Source organism: Carcharodon carcharias, chromosome 2 (assembly GCF_017639515.1).
Source record: "Carcharodon carcharias isolate sCarCar2 chromosome 2, sCarCar2.pri, whole genome shotgun sequence".
In the NCBI taxonomy this organism is placed as follows: domain Eukaryota; kingdom Metazoa; phylum Chordata; class Chondrichthyes; order Lamniformes; family Lamnidae; genus Carcharodon; species Carcharodon carcharias.
This window is the reverse complement of record NC_054468.1, coordinates 169,683,062-169,703,861: the sequence shown is the minus strand read 5'-3', so window position 1 is coordinate 169,703,861 and position 20,800 is coordinate 169,683,062.

The following is a 20,800-nucleotide window of genomic DNA, read 5'->3' as shown; positions in this document are numbered from 1 at the left end:
GCCCACTGCTGGTGCTGCAGGAATGGTGCCCTCTGCTGGTGCTGCAGGAACTGTGCCCATGCTGGTGCTGCAGGGACGGTGCCCACTGCTGTTGCTGCAGGGATGGTGCCCACTGCTGGTGCTGTAGGAATGGTGCCCTCTGCTGGTGCTGCAGGAACAGTGCCCATGCTGGTGCTGCAGGAACCGTGCCTTCTGCTGGTGCTGCAAGAACAGTGGCCACTGCTGGTGCTGCAAGAACCATGCCCACTGCTGGTGCTGCAGGAGCCGTGCCCTCTGCTGGTGCTGCAGGAACAGTAGAAACAGTGCCCACTGCTGGTGCTGCAGGAACGGTGCCCTCTGCTGGTGCTGCAGGAGCTGTGCCCTCTGCTGATGCTGCAGGAATGGTGCCCTCTGCTGGCGCTGCAGGAACAGTGCCTTCTGCTGGTGCTGCAGGAGCCATGCCCTCTGCTGGTGCTGCAGGAACAGTAGAAACAGTGCCCACTGCTGGTGCTGCAGGAACGGTGCCCTCTGCTGGTGCTGCAGGAGCCATGCCCTCTGCTGGTGCTGCAGGAACAGTAGAAACAGTGCCCACTGCTGGTGCTGCAGGAACAGTGCCCACTGCTGGTGCTGCAGGAACGGTGCCCTCTGCTGGTGCTGCAGGAACAGTGCCCTCTGCTGGTGCTGCAGGAACAGTGCCCACTGCTGGTGCTGCAGGAACCGTGCCTTCTGCTGGTGCTGCAGGAACCGTGCCTTCTGCTGGTGCTACAGGAACGGTGCCTACTGATGGGGCTGCAGGGATGGTGCCCACTGATGGTGCTGCAGGGACGGTGCCCATGCTGGTGCTACAGGAGCTGTGCCCTCTGCTGGTGCTGCAGGAACCGTGCCCACAGCTGGTGCTGCAGGAACCATGCCCTCTGCTGGTGCTGCAGGAGCTGTGCCCTCTGCTGGTGTTGCAGGAGCTGTGCCCTCTGTTGATGCTGCAGGAACAGTGCCCACTGCTGGTGCTGCAGGAACAGTGCCCTCTGCTGGTGCTGCAGGAATGATGCCCACTGCTGCTGCTGCAGGAACAGTGCCCACTACTGGTGCTGCAGGGACGGTGCCCACTGCTGGTGCTGCAGTTAAGCCAACAATATGTCATGCAGTGATGGACCAGGCCATTCAGGTAAGTCCAAGCCCTCACTGTGGCCAGGCTGACAGGCCCCAGAGAGGAGTTGTTGGGGGAAATGTTGGTTGGGATGGAGGGCTGGGGTGGGGCTGGACAAGGGGATGCATGTGGGAGGGAGGGCTCCAATGGACACAGGGGGCCAGGGAGGGAGGCACCTCCCTTTCACTGACTGGCAACCCACAGCGTTAAACCTGCCAGCTACACATTGGGCATTGGCCTCTCCCCCTGCCTGTTATATCGGAGTTGCGGTGGGATGAAAACCTTACTTAAGAATTAATTGTCCATTTAAAGGCCTCAAATGAGCCACAAGTGGGCAGTCCACCAACACTACCCCAGCCGCCTGTAAAACTATGAAAGGGGTGAGGTGGCTGTACCAGCAGCAGGTATGCCGCCAATGGCATACGTCATAATTTACAGGTCCACACACTGATGGCCCATAAAATTCAGCCCATAGAATGATAGAACGGGGATAGCACAGAGAGAGACCATTCAACTCATTAAGCACATGCTGTCTCACTGGAAGAGCAATTTAGCTAATTCCACTCCCCACACCCCTTTTCTTGTAGTACTGCAATTTTTTTCCTGCAGTCACTGATCTAATTCCGTTTTGAACATCATTGCCCAGATTTTCTCCATAATGGAAAGCCTGTCTGCTGTGGCAAAAACGGCAGAAGTGCCCAGAAATCGTAAGTACCACCCCCAAACAGTGCACTTCCCTTCCCATTTTCATGGAGGCAGTTTGCATTTCACAAGTGTGGTTCACAGAGGCAGCTGGCCTTTTAAATCAGCAGCTGGCTCCACCAAAATTGGATTTCAGTAACCCAGGAGTGTGAAACCCAAAGTGGGAAGATTTGGTAATAGCAAGTCTGAACTTCGAATAGCTTGTGTACCCCTTTGGATAGATTAGGTACCCTTTTGCATTTGGTCCCGGGACACCTGAGGGAGGTAAGGTACCCTTTCAGGGAGGTAAGGTTCCCACTGGGGGAGATTAGGTGACCTTTCAGGGGAGATCAGGCGTCCTTTAGAATTATTAAAAGCAGACATGAATGCACATAAAATGTGCATAAACTCATTAACTGTCAAGCTCATTGGAACTGTCAACAGACCTGTCAAAATCAACTGTCAAAACTGTCAAGAGATGTGTCAAGAGGACCGACTTATCAAAAGTGTCAAGAGGAACTGTAAAAAGCACCTGTCAAAGGGAGCTGTCAAGCTATTTATAAGTTCTGCCCTTTATATCTTTGGGAAAAAACCTGGATTGCTAAAAAAACCAAAATCATCCCTTATTATTTCACTCTGTTTGTTGACATAAGCCCCAGGGCTTCCATTACTGCATTAGTGCTACATGACTGGTTTCACAACCATCCATTATCAAAGTAGGGTGCCTGACATTTCATAGTTTGATTGACAGTTAGATACTTTGGAGTGGTACTATGAATTCCAATGTCTGTTGTTATAAGGGATTATGCATTTGAATGAAATGCTTGTTGTTATAATGCTTTTTTTTGTCTCATCTTTGTATGTGTCCATGGTGAATACTGGGTGAGTTGGCATGATTGGTGTAAGGGCAAAGGGTGCTGGGTAGGGAACATTGGTTGGCATGAGTTGGCATAGGAGCTATGAAGGGACTTGGAGGGGTGAATACAAGGGAATAAGTTGGCATGGAGGTGGGTACAGGGGCATAGGTTGGCATGGGGTATGAGGGGTTATGGGGATGGGTACAGAGCAAGGGGTGGCATGGATAGGGCATGGGGACTGTGTGGGGTGCATGAGGATGTAAGGGATGAGGGAATGAAGAGATGTTTTTTGTTTTATTCCTTTTTTCAATATATGTGCATAATGCTGGAGTCCCAAGCAGGCCTTCTGCCCAACCCTCCTCTGGACCCAGCATCCTCCTCACTACTTCTGGGTTTGCCTGCCCCAATTCCTGATATAATTTGCTCACCCACCCTCTCCCTCTCCCCCGGCCTGAAAATCTGATGTCTGGACAGCCAGTTTTAAAAGTCATGTTCAAGCAGCCAGGAATTCTCCTGACTCTCCTCATCGGCTCACAGGTGAGAATTCTGGCCTTAGCTATGAAGTACTAACATTAAAAAATAGTGTGAAAGGTGGAATTGAAAGGAGTGTTAGCATGAATCTACATTGTACCTTACCCTCTGCTACTTTGCCTATAGATAATGGTTTGAATTTCTCCTCAAGACAGATTTTGGCTGACTGAAAGACAGCATCCTGCACAATAGCAGGTGGATTTCTGAAGTATGACACATGGGTATCAACTTGAGCATGTCATCCTGTCACAATCAGGCACAGAAATATTCCAAATCATTTTAACAGCGTACAATGCTTATAAGAGCCTAAGCAATTAGATCAGGAACATGCTGTACACCCACTAAGCCTACTCCACCATTCAACGAGATCATGGCCAGAATTTTTTGCTTGGCATGCAAGCATGCATCCAACACACTCGAGCGTGAAATGACACGCGATGACGTCAGGCGAGCATCCTGACGTCATCATGCCCTCCTGCAATATGCCTGCTCACAATTAAGCTGCCTATTAAGGCATTTAATCAACTAAATAACCGGAATTTTTTGCTGCCCGTCCAACCGTTCGGTTGGTGGGTGGGCGCAAAGGCCAAACGGCTTTTGCATTTTAGATGAAACCTCATTCACGGGTGGGATGAGGTTTTGGCCAGTGATTAAAAAAAAACTTTACTCATATTTAACATGACTCTGCTCATGTGACAGAGTCACATGAGGGGACATGCTTTCATTATTTTAAAACTCTATTTTTATTGATAAAAATCTTTTGCTCCTTGAGGCAGCTCTGTGCCTCAGGGAGCTTTTACTGCATGCACCACCCCCACCCTCCCCTCTCATGTGCAAACCTCAGTGCCCGCGCTCCTCCTGCCCCTCATCCTGGCAGTGCTGTAGCGCATGTTTCACACTGGCTTGCCGTTAATTGGCCAGCTGGTGTGAAGTTGCAGTCAGGGCCCGATTGCGGGTGGCGGTTTGATTCCCAGCCGCTCCCGGGCCCGCTTGCCGTGCCCGCCCGACAAGGGCAAAATTCTGCCCCACGGCTGATCATCTACCTTCTACTGACTCTACGTCATTTCCATTCCCTTACATTCCTGTTGTACACTGTTATACCCCATTGGTCATTTGTAATATCCAGTTATTACTATGTAGGGTTAGCATTCCCACCCCCCTCCCTCCCTCTACCAGCACACTTGACATTGTGACAGGGAAGACAGAAAGGCAACATCTGTGATATTGTTTTTATAAATATTCTTCAATTCAACCTGGCAAATGTAAGTGTTACTGTGCACCTTGTCTGGGTGCCATTTTACACTTATTACTTCCAGTGCAGTTTGTGGAAAAGCTCATCAGCATAGGTTAAATGGTTTACTTAATACAAATTAGAGTGGTAATCCATAGATGCAACGAGGTCAGCCCGAGGTCACTCTGAAATTTAGAGTGGTGTAGAAATGTTGTTTGATGCCAATTTTCATTTAGGAATTGAGAGTTTACTTAAGGCATAGTGAGATACATATAAAATTAAATTTTAAATAATAAAACTTGAGAAAGAATGGGAAGGGAAAAGAATAGGAAAGAAAAGAGAATGGTGAAAAAGAAAAGGAGATAAAACATCCCTTTATCCCTACAATCTCCTCTAGCCCCAGCAACTCTCAGAAATACCTGCAGTCCTTCAATTCTGAGCATCCCCAATTTTAATCACTCCTATTTTGGTGCTGTACCTACAGCCAAGACCTTAAGCTCTGTAATTCCCTCCCTAAACCTTTCCACCTTTCTGTCTTACTTCGTTTGAGATTCCCCTCTTTGACCAAGCTTTTGGTCACCTGCCCTAGTATCTCATAGAGAATCATTGAGAAATTTATGGGCAGAAGGAGTCATTCAACCCATCGAGTCTATGACAGCTCTCTGTGGAGTAGTTCAGTTCCCCAGCTCTATCCCTATAGGCCTGCAGATTTATTTCCTTCAAGTGCCTATCCAATTTCCTTTCGAATTCATTGATCATTTCTGGTTCTACCTTCTTTATGAGCAGTGAATTCCAAGTCATTACCACTTGCTGCATAAAAAAGTTCTTCCTCACATTCCCCTGCATCCCTTGCCCAAAATTTTATATCTGTGTTCCCTAATCCTTGTACCATAAACTAATGGGAATAACGTTTTCTTTTCTATTCATCAAACACATCATAATCATGCACACCTTTATCAAACCTCCCCTCAATCTCCTTTGCTCTAAGCAGAAGGTTTTCCAACCTAACCTTGTAGCTAAAACCCTCTATCCCTGAACCATTCTGGTAAATCTCCTTTGCACCCTTTCAAGAACTGTCACATCCTTCCTAAAGTGTGCTGACCTGAACCGGATGATGCAATATTCTAGCTGTGCCCTAAATAAAGCTTTATTCATGTTGTAAGAATGTAAGTAGAAATTTGGATGGTATACGAAAATATAGAGCCTAATTAACCAAATCTACCCAGTGATTTATTTTAACTCTTGGAGTTATGAACAATACTTAAACCTACAGGTTAAGACAAGACCCTTCAGATAGCAAACTCAAACTGCAGGATTTTCCGCTCCCGCCCACCACAAGTCAATGGACTTCTGGCTGGGGCACCGCCTCGCCCATGGCGGGTCCTGCCTGCGATGGGGCCAGAAAATCCCGGCCAAAGAATTTGATTCAAAGTGAAATATAGATCAATATAGGGTTATAATATAGAATTAGTTCAGTGCAAATACTTAAAAACCATGCATTCATACAAATAAACCCTCTTAGTTTTAATACACGGTGCATGTGTCAAATTAAAATCATTTACTATACTATTTCTGTAATAGAAGTAAATAACCCAAAATACAAAGTATATTTATCAATCCAACAGACTTTATGACTTCTGGTGGGTGATCAGGCCGCAAAAACAAAACCTTCTTCTTCGACCGAACAGCTATTCTTCAATTAGAACACGGCTAGCAAAGGGGGCTTCCCTAAAGTCTGTTTTTATCTTCTTCAGTGGACATCATGCCATATCAGGCCAGGTAATTTTAACTCATTGATCCATCATTTAGGTAATTTAATTGGTTTTAATTGTATAATTTAAAGATAACACCTTGGGTCAAGAAGACAGTTTATGGAAGACAATGGTTCCTTATCCACTAATCTTGATCAGATTATGAACAATAAATTTATTCTTGAGCTAGAACTTGGCAGTCTAAATGTTTTACTACCTATCAATAGATTTTAGAAATATTCCCTTAGTTGAAACAATTAATACTGATAGTATATTCATTTGGAGTTTTCTTAAGGCTTTTTAATGTTAAATCTAAAATAGAGATTCCAATCTGTTAGAATATGTGTGTGTTTGTGTGTTTGTGTGTCTGTGTATGTGTGTGTGTCTGTATATGTGTGTCTGTACATGTGTGTGTATGTGTGTGTGTACGTGGTGTGTGTGTGTCTGTAAAGCAATTGTGTGTCTGTATATGTGTGTGTGTCTGTGTGTGTGTCTGTCTGTGTGTGTGTGTGTCTGTATATGTGTGTGCATGTGTGTGTCAGTAAATGTGTGTGTGTGCATGTGTCTGTATATGTGCTTGTGTGTGTACGTGTGTGTGTATATGTGTGTGTGAATCTGTATACGTGTGTGTCTGTATACATGTGTATTGATTCATCTTACAATTTAATCAAGGTGCATTTCTTAAAGATCACCCATTTCTTTTATCTGAGACTTGTGCTGTTTGATACCAGTCATTGTTCAATATATATTCTTTAGTTCTGAATGACTGTTCAAAGATACAGAAAGATAGTTGCTAGTTATTTTAATGTGCTGTGCACGTTATTTTACACAAGCAGTCTTCTTGCAGATTTGCCGTGTTATGTATTTTAAAATGAGTAACAAGAACCAAGCATATTTTCTATTAAGAACAAAACAAGACATTTTACAATAATTACTGACTATTTATATTTTCAATTATAATGAATTGAGGCTCATATGTTTTTTAAAATCATCTGTTGCTAGCTGGTCTAATTTATTGTCACTATAACCAAATATGGGATTGCTGCTATTAGGAAGCCATATATTATATTTAAGATGACTTCCTTGGCCCTTGTTAGTTAATTTCAGTAAGTTTAGTTCGAAAATAGTCAAGTCTTACTGAAAATCACCATCCAAGCTTATTTACAATTTTCAGCCTAACTTTCCTGCTACTTAAATCCAATACTTCCATTTATGAAACCTGGGATCCCATATGCTTCACTAACCACTTTCTCAATGTTGGCTTTTACATACTGCTGCCAGCTGTGGTTTGGGTGGGTGGGCCACATAAAATAGGGTGTATGCCCAACCCACCACCTTCCCACCCAACTCCGAGCTCATTCCCATAATACGGGGGAGGTGGGCATGTGCTAAAATCGGCATTCCGCCCACCATATTCAAAGAAGCAACCAAGGAGCAATTAGGCTTGTTATCAAAGCCAGTTGACTCTAATAATACGCTTCTAACCACCATAAAACATTTGGCGTGGACAGTCGGGTGGGAGCAGGCAGCCCTTTTTTTAAAAAAAAGTTCATCAAACGGTGAGAAGGAAGGGGGTTTCGCTCTTCAGGGACTTCCCTTTGTCAAGCATGTGGAACCCCCTCTAAGATGGAACCCCCTCCCCCTTCTTTTCTGCAGACTTAAACCCAGACTCTCCCCCCACCACCCTGCCCTAACCAAACCCTCACTGCCCAAGACCTTGGGCTTACCTGCTCTGGAGATCCATGGGCCTTCTTCCTTTTCTCCTGCATGCCACTGATAGGCTCTTGGCGCTGCCAGGACTTGGCTGACAGCTCCAGAGGGCAGGACTTTATGGTTGCGGTGTAGATCAGTGTGCAGCATGTCGGCTCCACACTGACTTTGCTTCTGGTGGGGGTGGGGGTGGTGTGGGAGTGGCGGGGGGGTGGGTGGGTGGTGGGGGAGTGAGCCAGCCACACCCCCATAATATTCAGCCCTTTATCCAGCCATATTCAAAGATCTATGCACATTGTATCCCCAGGTTCCTTAGTCCCTTCACACACTTTAGAACTGTGTCACTGAATCTATCTTGTCTCTCCCTATTCCTTCTCAAAATGCATCATTTCACACTTCTCTGTATTAAATTGCATCTGCCACTTGTCTGCCCATTCTACCAGCTTATCCATGTCTTGTTGTGGTTGATTTGTATCATCCTCACTGTTTGTCAGTCCTCGAAATTTGGTACCATTGGAAAATTTTGAAATTTTACTCTATATTCCAATATCCAAGTCATTTATATGCATCGAAAAAGCAGTGGTGCTAGCACTGACCCTTGAGGAATGCCACTGTCTACCACCCTCCTGCCTAAAAAATAACTATTTAGTGCAACTCACTGTTTTTCGTCCTTAAGCCAATTTTTTATCCAAGCTGACCTTGACCCTTCTATGCCATCAGCTACAATTTTGTTACAACTTTTTATGTGATATTTTGTTGAACTCTTTCTTAATAGCTATACTGACAACATCCCTGGCATTCCGTTCATCAACCTTCTCTGTTATTTCAACAAAAAATTCAGTTAGATTAGTCAAGTGTGATCTGTCTTTTACAAATCAATGCTGGCTATCCTTAATTAACTTAAATCTCTCTGAGTGCTTGTTGATTTTTTCCCCCTAATTATTGTCTCTAAAACCTTACCTACCGCTGGTGTTAAACTTACTGGCCTAAATTCATTAGTGCAGTAAAATCTTTGTCATCCGGTACGCAAAAGGAATAGGTGGTGCTGGTTAATCAATAATGCCAATTAATGGACAGTTCCATTTACCAATAGAATACAGCACAATTCTTGTTGCATGAATTAATATGCAAGCACTCAAGAAGTAAACAGCAGTATTATTTTTACTTCTAAATCTCCAACAGTGCATTAAGACATAAGTTAAAGTACAAAATTATACAGTATATAGGGACAGGTACTGGATAACTTTGTAATTGCTTTTAGTTGGTAAAGTGACAGTTCATTTTAGGGGAATATCAGAAATTCTGGTTCATGGAGAATTCTGGTTGGTAGAGTGCCGGATAGCACAAAGTAAACCTTACTGCCCTTATACCCTTTCTTGAATAAATGTGTCACATTTACCATTCTCCAATCCTCTGGTACCTCACTTGTATCTAGGGAAGATTTGAAGATTCTGGCAAACAGTTTTGCTATCTGGCCATCCCCCGACCCCAACTTCCTTTCACAACAAGGGGTGCAACCATCCAGACCAGGTGACTTATTCACTCTAAATATAGCCAGCCTTTCCAGTACATCCTGCTTCTCAGTTTTCAGCCCATCCATCAGGTGCTTGGTTGTGCTGCATGGACATTTTTTGCAGCATTTTGGGGCTTTCTTTTATTAGTTGGAGATCTGCAGCTCTCTCTGAGGCATCTGTCTGCCTTCAGGGAGATCACTAGAAGCGCCGACCAGCACCCGTGGTGACGTCAGCGCCTGCCCTCTTCCCATCCCCAACGGCAGTGCTGAGCCTTTCTCCGGGCCCGTTTCACGCTGGCTGGCCGTTAATTGGCTGGCCAGCATAAGATCGCAGTCGGGGGCCGGTCACAGGTGGGAGCGCATTCAGGTCCGCTTCCAAGCCCGCCGATCGTGCACACCCGACGAGGGAAAAATTCATGCCATTAAGTATTCTAGCTTCCCCTGCATATATCACCTTTTTTATCCCCAGTAGGACATACTTCACCTCTTACTACCTGCTTATTATTTACATGCAGGTTGAAGGCTTTTGGATTCTGTTTTATGTTGACACCTATTCCATTCATAGATTCTCTGTTTGCCAATCATATTTTCCTTTTCACTTCCCCTCCAATCCATTGTATTTGACCTAGTTCTTGCTTGAAGAATTCACAGGTGATGCAGCATGCTTCCTCTTTTTTTGTTTCATCATATTCTCTATTTCCCTTGTCATCCAAGTAGCCCTGACTTTGGTTCCCCTATCTTTCACCCTGTACAGTTAGCCTGTACCCAAGAAATCTCCTTAAAGATCATCCGTTGTTCCATTACAGTTTTTGTCTTTGATTCCATTTTACCCTGACTACATGCTGTAAAGGGTTAACACTAATGATAGCTAGTGAACATGTCTACTCATGCCAAGGAAGGTCCCACACCCATTTCTGAAAAGAGTCAGGAGTGAGATTAAGCCTATGCTGCAATAAAGAGTCATTTCGCCATTCACAAAACCAATCAGGTGATGCTCTGCTATGGTACCAGTCCCAAAGCCTAATCTTTCCTTTTGTATATACATTGATCTAACACACCTCAAAAAAGCAGTCGAAAGAGAAATCCATCCAATGGCATCGGTAGATGACAACTTGGCCAAACTTGCAAAAAACACCATCTTCATCAAACTTGACACCAACAGCGGGTTTTGGCTATTGCCATTGGACCAGGAGTCTAAACTCTTAACTGCTTTCATTATGCCCTTTGGACGATACTGTTTTAATCATTTGGCATCATTTCAGCCCCTGAAATATTCCAAAAGACAATGTCCAATATACTGCAAGGCATTGCTGGCATTTTATGCCACATGGATGACATCTTGATCCATTGGTCAACAAAACAGGAGTATGACAAACAGGTTAGGGAAGTCTTACTTGCTCTGCAAGCGGCTGGCTTGATGCTCAATGACAAATGTGAGTTTTCTAAGCCCATAATAAAGTTCCTAGGACACATTATACCAGGAAGTGGGATTACCACAGACCCACAAAAAAAAGAAGACAATAAAGGAATTCCCATCACCTAGAAATGTAACAGAGCTAGAAAGGTTTATGAGCATGGTCAACCAACGAGGCATATTCCTGCCTCACATAGCCCAGATGAATGAACCCCTGAGACATCTTTTACACAGGACCAGGCATGATGCTGGACTGAGCATTAGAAGTAGTCATTCAAACAAATCAAAATGATGCTAACATCCTCAGAGGTCCTAGCCCACTATGACCCAGAACTTCCCATGATGGTGGCAGCAGATGCATCTGCAATGGAACTTGGAGCAGTGCTATTCCTGTACCAAAGAGATGACATAAAAAGGCCTGTTTTCTATGCATCAAGGTCATTAGCCACAAATGTGATTGAAATGGAAGTCCTCGCAGCGACATGGGCATGTGAAAAATTGTCTGATTATGTGCTAGGTCTGCAATTTAAAATTGAGTCTGATCACAAACCATTAGTTATGTTGTTTAACACAAAAGAAATTACAAAAATGCCACCCAGACTTCAACAATTCTAACTTTGACTCATGCAATACAACGCTACTATGGAGTGCATATAGGATAAATATCAGATCACGGCTGATACACCATCCAAGAAACCCGTCACTTACCCAGTACAGGAAGACAAAACCCTCATAGCGGAAGTTGAAGTCTTTACAACATTGACTACCACACCAGAAGTTGCTCAAATTTTATAAAGCCCAAAGACAAGAAGAAGAGTGCATCTAGATTCACATACACTGCCTGGACAGATGGCCACAGTACATCCCAAGCAACCTTGCCTTGAGGAAATATTTTGAACAAAGTTGCCACTTCAGCATCGTAGATGGCCTCTGGGTATATGAAGCAAGAGTGGTGGTACCATGAGCTCTCCACCTGGAAGTCCTCCAGAAGATCCACCAAGGGCAACTTGGGGCATAACCAAGTGTTAAGCCAGGGCAAAGCAGTCTATATGATGACCAGGGATTTCCCACTCCATTGAAAAGATGGTCTCCAGCTGCATCATCCACAAGCAGGTGTAGAAAGTGGAAATTTCTGCTCTCCTCCTTCCCATCAAGGCGTTGGGAACGACTTGGCATGGATGTGTTTGACTATAAAGGGGAAATATTTCTTATAGCAGTAGACTATTATTTACGTTGGATAGAGCTGCAAAAGCTGCATGGACTCACCTCTGAAGCTGTTATTACCTCCTTGAAGAAAATATTCTCCACACATGGCATTCCTGATGTTGTCATCTTTGATAACGGACCACAATTCTCCAATGAGTGCTTTCAATCCTTCACAAAGTTATATGGATTTGTACATGCCACAAGCTCCCCAGATTGCCCACAATCTAACAGAGAAACTGAGTGAGGAGTCTGCAGTGTCAAAGACCTCTTGAAGAAGAATGGCAGCTTTGAGCTCGCTCTGCTTAGTTATCGTTTGACATCATTACATAATGGGTTAGCTTCTGATAGGGCAGCAAACTAAAGACCCAACTTCTTTCCTGCCTCACACCTTACTACCAAATATCATGATGAATGGCCATCATTGAACTAGGAAGAAGGAAGGAGCCTACCGAGACAATCAAGCTTGTACATTTGACCAGAGGCTTAGGCTCAAGACCTTCCAATTCTTTGGAGGGGAGAGAAGATATGGATCGGAGACCAGAACCTTTCAGGAATGGTAATTGGGAAGTTAGAACAACTGAGATCATATCTAGTCAAAACACAGTCAGGCATCATTTGAAGGAAGAAATCTGCCTTAATATAAATAGACAGAACACTGTTAATAGCATGGGTGGAGTACCCTGAACTCCAAGAGTCCGTCACACCTACTTAACCACAAAAGAGGGAAGCCAGAAGGAGCCCCCATAAACTAACCTCAGAGCAACAGGATTCCCATCTATCTCAAAAGGAGCATCACACCCATTTAGGAAGACTAGTGAAACCACCAAAGAGACTTTCCCTTTAAGAAAAGAGACTTTGGAGGTAGGTGTAGAGGAATATGTGTGTAATAGTATGGGGATAAAGACTCAGGAGAGATATCGAGTAAGGGTTAACTCTAATGAAAGCTACTGTGCATGTGTGTAAGGTGTTATGTCACGTGATGTCACTCACTGAAGGAAGATGACTGAGAAGCATCTTAGAGAGTAGCTCCAGTCATGCCTTAATAATTGTTATTGAGTAAATAAATGTGTTTTCAACAAAAGACCATTGTCACCAGCAAGAGCATTTCTAGAGTGAGAAGCTAATGAATTCTGAGATAGAACCATGATAACAGAGATCCCTTGTTAGCCCATATGAAACAAATTTAAACATTCTACTTTAGATTCTTCCTGGCTTTTCTGTGTAACTAGTCTAAGCTTTATGATCCAATGATCACTGTTACCCAAATATCCCCCCACAGATACCTAGCCTACCTGGCCCACCTCATTCTCCAGCACCAGATCCAGCATTGCCTCCTTCCTAGTTGGACCAAGAGCATACTGGTCAAGAATGTTCTCCTGAGCACATTTCATAAATTCCTCCCCCTTTATAACCTTTAATGTAATATTATCCCAATCAACATTTGGGTAATTAAAGTCTCCCAATATCTCCACTCTGTGGTTCTTGCACATCTGTGTGGTTTTCCTGTAGATTTGCTCCTCTCTCTCTCCCTCACACAATTTGGAGGCCTATCGAATACCCCATGAGCATGATCATACCCTTTTTGCCTCTTAACTTTAACCATTTTGATTCTGTCCTTTCCCCTCAAAGACATTATCTCTTTCCAAAGCTACAATGACCCCTCCAAACAGTACTGCCACCCCACCTCCCTTTTTCCCTTCCCTATCTTTTCAGAATACTTTATATCCTTCAATATTAAGCACCCAGTCCTCACTATTTTTAAACCACATTTCCATTATAGCCACTACACCATATTCCCACACTGCTATTTGTGCTTGTAACTGACCAACTTTATTCAACAGTCTTTGTGCATTGACATACATACTTTGTAAACTTGTCTTTGTATTCCTCTTATGCCTTCTTAATTCCCTCCTATCTAATATGGAATTACACCCTTCTCTATTACTGTCCAACACTCTCACTTCATGCAATTTATTCCTCTTTTCTACTTCTATATGGTGGTGCCCACCCCCTTGCCAATTTAGTTCAAACCCTCTCCAACCACACTATTGAACCTCCTCTTATAATCTGGTAATCTGATGTGTAATATATCTTTAAGAAGAATGTTATAATGGAAGATCACTTGATCTTAGTACCCAATAGGAGAGTAGTGTGGGCTACCTCAGTAGTCAGTAGTCTATAGTTAGAATCTGTAGTGTGGAGACAGGACTTGAGTTGAAAGCACACAAGTGTAGCTGCTGAATACCTTTGTAAATAAACAGAATTGTTCCACTTAAGAAGTGTCGACTGACCTACTTTGTCTACTGTACCAACTTGGCCATCCCAAAACAAGCGTGCATCCCAGATCCATAAGTCCCAACAAACTGATGACTAGGATCCAACAAACTGGCAATGAGGAAAAAAACAAGAAAAAGCAAGGGAAACAGCGAAGATAAAATAAACTGGCTTTGAGAATAAAACAAGTTAACAAAAGAGATCAAGAAAAACGAAATCGGGCTGAACCGCACATGGTAATTGTAAGTAGAATTTCTGTCCTAATCGTCAAAGCAATCCCCTCACAGAATGCCACAATTCAGAAGAATTGATCCTTTTGATCCAGCCATGGATGATTGGTCTCATTATATTGAACGCCTCGTGTTCCTTTTTCAAGCGAACAACATTGCGGGGAAGATAAGAGATGAGCAATCCTCTTATCCACGTGTGGGAGTAAAACCTATGGATTAATTCAAAGTCAGACAGCACCCAATGCCCCTGATCCAAAAAGATTTGAGGAACTGGTGGGCCTCGTAAAAGGTCATTACCAGCCAAAGCCCTCGGTAATGCTACAACAGTTCAAGTTTAACGCAAGAAATAGAGTCCCAGGGGAGACAGTTGCTTGTTATGTGGCAAGTTTGAAACAGTTAACAGAACATTGTGAGTTTGGTACATCTTTAAATGACATGCTGAGAGATCATTTAGCGCATGGTGTAAATGAGGACACAATTCAGAAAAGATTGCTGTCTGAAACAAATTTGGATTTTAAGAAGGCGCCAGAGATAGCACTGGCCTTGGAAAGCACAGTAAGGGATTTGAAAGCCATACAGGGCGTGCAAAATGGCACTGTCCTCCATGTTGGGCAGGAAGCCCCAGCCAAAAAGTGTGCGAAAATGCAAGGCTCTGAGAAGCAGGAAGCAGCCACCGCTAGCAGACAAATAAAAAGGAGTGACATGGAATAATGGCAACAGAGGTGGAAACAGATAACCTTATAATGATTGACAATTTTAAAAAAATCGAATGTTTTTATTGTCATCGACACGGCCACCTAATGAGACAGTGCAAGGAAAGAATCAGGCAGACTTTCAAACAAAAGAAAAAGCCCTGTGAGATCTACAGTGTAGAGGACCCTGAAATAACAGATTCAGATATTTATTTGTTGTATAACTTCAAGGCTGGGAAAACAGAACCAATATATGTAACAGTGAAGGTAAATGACAGACCTATTAGAATGGAAGTGAACACAGGGGCTTTCACTACAGTAATTGGTGAACACGCCTTCAAATATCTGAATTATGTAGAACATAAATTTGGAAGAAACATATGCCAAACTGAAAACTTACATGGGAGAAGACATTCGAGTCAGAGGCATAAGCACAGCTATTGTTCATTATGGAAGCCAATCGGTAAAACTATCCTTGATGGCTTGCAATGTGTAGTCTCCACAAATTTGAACGCTTTGGTCAGGTTTAAGAACAGGACGATTGGTACTACCCATTCTGAGAACTGCATGGGTTGGATAACTCCCAGTATTTCTAATTGGTATCAACCTTTCCCTGCATTGCATAAGGTAGCAGGCGAGGGGCCAATCCTCCTTGGATGAAACTGGCTAAAGGAGATTAAGTTAGAATGGGCTGAAATTTTCCAGATGAGAGCAAGTGGGTTACCAGAGCTACTACAAAATACGCCTCAGTCGTCAAGGATGAACTTGGGAAGATCCAGGGGCTGCAAGCAAAATTCATGTGGACCCAGAGACAACCCCCCGATTCATAAAGGCAAGACCAGTACCTTATGCAATGCAGGAAAAGGTTGATACCGATTAGAAATACTGGGAGTTATCCAACCCATGCAGTTCTCAGAATGGGTAGCACCAATCGTCCTGTTCTTAAACCTGACCAAAGCGTTCAAATTTGTGGAGACTACACATTGACAGTTAATAAAATAGCTAAGCTGGACAGATACCCCATACCAAAAATCGAGGACCTTTATGCTAAGCTGGCAGGTGAAACAGCCTACACGAAGCTTGATGAATCATGCTTATCTACAATTATAGTTAGAGATGGCCTCCTGGGAATTTGTTACAATTAATATACACAAAGTGTTGTACCGATATACCCATTTGCCTTTTGGCGTCTCCTCAGTTTGTGCTATATTCCAGAGATCAATGGAAAGTTTATTGCAGGGACTGCCCCACATTTTAGTTTATTTAAATGATATTGTGGTGACTGGACTCACTGAAAAGGAACATTTGGTAAACTTAGAAGAAATCTTAAAAAGTTTCTTGCAAGTTGGAGTGCGTTTACAAAGAGAAAAGTGCACATTCCAAGCAAAAGAGGTAATCTATTTGGGTCACTGGGTAGCTTCACAGGGCCTCCATCTGGTTGAGGATAAAGTGAGAGCCATAAGAAAGGCACCTGTACCAAAGAACTTTGAGCTCAAATCATTCTTAGGGATGATCAAATATTATGGGCGGTTCTTACCTAATTTGTCTACAGAACTGGCCCCCCTGTATTACCTACTCAAGAAAAACCAAAGTTGTTCTTGGCAAACATCACAGAAAGGAGCTTTCATAAAGATTTTAAAAAAATGTTGCACTCATCCAATCTATGAGTACATTATGACCAGAGGAAAGAATTGGTGTTGACATGTGACGCATCTCCCCATGGAGTGGGAGAAGTGCTCTCCCATCGAATGGATGATGGCACGGAAAGGCCTAAAGGTTATGTATCAAGAATGCTCAACACAGCGGAAAAGGGATACTCACAGACAGAAAAAGAAGGCCTGTCAATCATCTTCGATGTCAAGAAATTGCACCAGGACGTACATGGCTGTCATTTTACTGTTGTTTCAGACCACAAGCCATTGCTAGGATTGTTCAGCGAGGACAAGGCTATACCACCCATTGTCTCAACAAGAATACAAAGATGAGTGTTGATCCTGGCAGTGTATGAGTATACTTTCATCCACAGGCCTGGAAGTCAAATTGCAAACGCTGATGCACCTAGTCGTTCGCTCTTACAAGAAAAAGATGAGGATGTCCCAGTCCCTCAAGAACTTGTTTTATTGTTGAACGTCTTAGATTCATCACCAGTATATGATAGACAGATCAAAGAATGGACAAGTCGAGACCAAATCTTATCCAAGAACAAGTTCTTCATGGTCGGTCACAAGAGCTGGTATCTGATGAAATGAAACTGTTTTTTAACAGAAGGCCTGAAATAACCAGCCAGAATGGTACCTTATTGTGGGGAGCATGAGTGATTGTTCCTCCAAAAGGAAGAAAGCCATTGTTAATTGGACTACATAATGCACATCCAGGAATTTCCCGACTGAAGACCATAGCACGCAGCTATCTATGGGGGCCTGGGATGGATGGAGAAATAGAGAGCTTAGTGAAGAATTGTATGCAGTGTCAGCAAGTGCAAAAGTTATCTTCAACAGTTCTGTTACACCCTTGGGAGTGGCCATGAAGGCCACGAGAATGATTACACATTGACTATGTGGGATCTTTCATGGGAACAATGTTTCTGCTTATTGTTGATGCCCACTCAAAATAGATGGACATATATGAGGTGAAGTCATCAATATCTTCTGCAACAACTGAGAAGCTACGTCAAAACTTTGCCATTCATGGACTATCAGAAGTGGTGGTATCTGATAACGGCATTTACAAGTGCTGAGTTTCAACGGTTTATCAGCCTCAATGGGATCACTCATGTAAAAACTTCACCATACCACCCTTCCTCAAATGAACTGGCTGAAAGAGCGGCTCAAACATTCAAGTCTGGCATGAAGAAATTAACTGGAGATTCCATAGCAACCAAGCTAGCATGCTTTCTTTTCCATTATAGGACCACCCCTCGTACAACAACAAGTGTTACACCTGCAGAATTATTGATGAAACGTCATCTCAGGACAAGATTGAGCTTAATAATGCCAAATTTAGGGGGGAAAATGGAAAGGAGTCAAAGAAGTCAGAAAACTAGGCATGACTGGCATTGCCGTGACAGGACATTTACCATAGGACAGATGGTATATGTGAAGAAATTTGGAGAAGTAAGTGTGAAATATTCAGGTGAAATAAGTGCAGTTACTGGACCTCTATCTTACCACATGAAGGTGGAAGGCCGAGTCATACGGAGACATGTGGATCATATAAGGAGGAGAGAAACCATCCACCAAGAAATGATTCCATCAGTGTTCACGACCAAGTCAACATTTCTTTTTGAGAGAACTCAACCGAGTACAGATGTGTCTGAAGTGTCAGCTGTACCTGCAAGAGTTGAGGAAACAGGTTTGCAGGTGTCCACCAAAGAACCTGATGTTCTGAAAACTCCAGAAAAGGAGGTTCCTGCCAAAGCTGTAGAGCCGAGACATTCTACACACATAAGGAAACCCCCAGAAAGACTGAAATTGTAAATTATTTACCTGTGTAAATAATTTGATATTTTGAAAAAATCGTAATTGTAACTGTAAAATGTATTCCTGAGTAAAAAGGAAGGGATGTGGTAATCTGATGTGTAATACACCTTTAAGAAGAATGTTATAATGGAAGATCATATGATCTTAGTATCCAATAGAAGAATAGTGTGGGCTACCTCAATAGTAAATAGCCTGTACTTAGAGTCTGTAGTTTGGACAGAGCTGGAGTTGAAAGCACACAAGTGTAGCTGCTGAGTACCTTTGTAAATAAACAGAACGTGTTCCACTTAAGAACTGTCTACTGACCTATTCCGTCTACTGTAACAACTCGGCCATCCCAAAGCAAATGTGCAACTCGGATCCATAAGTCCCCACAAACTGGTGAGCAGGATCTAACAGTCCCAGTTCTGTTGAGGTGCAACCTATCCCTTTGGAACAGGTGCCTCCTGCCCAAGGACTGGTCCCAGTGTCTCCTGAATTTGAAGCCTTCTATCCTGTACCATGCCTCAAGCCATGCATTGATCCTCTTCTTATTTCTACTCTTGCTAGCATGCAGCTTAGTGAGTAATCCAGAGATTACTATCTTTGAGGTCCCATATTTAAGTTCCTCCCTAGCTTCTGTGAATATGACAGTAGGACCTCAATGCTTGTTCTCTTTATGTCACGGGTACTGGTGTGTAACACGTCTTCTGGCTCATTCCCTCCCTGCCATAGAATAATCTGCACCTTCTCCGTGAAATTTTTTCCTTGACACCAGGGAGGCAAGATGCCATGTGGGACTCACGGTGACTCTTATAGAAATGCCTGTCTGACCCCTGATTGTGGAACCTCCTATCCTGACTGCATTTTTATGCTTTGCTGCTACCCCCTTAATGCCATGGTATGAACTGAACTCCCTCAAGATGTCGCCACTCCCAGCAGTCTCCAACGCTACAGATTGGTTTGAGAGTGGCACACACCCCACGACTCCTATACTGCCTGCTTCTTCCTACCCTTATGGAGTATTGAGTTGTGTGGTCCAGGTCAATTTTTGTTTGATAAGCCCCCTGTGAGGCACCTTGGAAAGTTTCCAAGTTACAAGGGCTATATAAGCACAAGTTTTAGTTGTGTCATACAATTATAAATGTGTTTATAAAGAGCAGATTTATAATGTCACTACACACAGAGGAAGGGTGTGAATTTGATTTCCCAGCCACACAGTGTGAGCCTTGTTCCCTACTGGGATGTGTGCTGTGGCACTAGCTGTTTGCAGCGTAGCCCACATGGCTTGTCGTCTTGAGAAGGGCAACTGAAGCAACTGAGTCAGTGCTTTCCAAATGTCAAACAGCCCTAAAATAAAAGCAAAATACTGAAATAAAAACAGAAAATGCTGGAAAAACTCAGCAGATCTGGCAGCATCCGTGGAGAGAGAAACAAGAGTTAATGCTTCGAGTCCGTATGACTCCTGAGTACTTCCAGCATTTTCTATTTTCACTTCATACCGGCCTACAAACTGCTGTGATGCCGGACTTCCTAATTTGGACTATGTAGGTCCATTGAACCAATTGGTGTGTCACTCTGTACAGAACAAGCATTGAGCTGTAAGAGGGGCCTTGCACCAGAACTATTTAAAGGGCTAGGCAGCCAGCTTGCAGATCAGATAATTTTGAATAACTCCTGCTACTGCAGAGCCTCTGAAAGTACTGCGGAGTGTTTTTGGAGGAGCTGTGTTCAGTTCTTGGTTTTGGCACAGGGTGTTGATGCACCTTCACAGGGAGGGCAGAGGATTCAGTGACCCACTCACACAAAGTAACATGCTATGGATGCTGAAGTTGCAGTGCCTCTGAGTCTGCAAGATGCTTGCGAGTTGGAGCAGAAGCTGCAGAGAGCTCTGAGCGATGCCATCCGCTACATTGGAGCCAAATTCCGCCATGCCTCTTGACATTGAAAGGAAGCTGTTTGACAGGCCTGCCAATGTACCCAGCATCTCAGTCAGCATTCCCATTGGTGTTTGCCCATCTAAGTTCTCAGCAACAGAATTCATGTGCCAGCTTGCCCTCTGCTGAGCTGGCACATAAACCATCCATTACCCCTGGCCCTGCTGCAATTGACACATGCCTAATGACTCA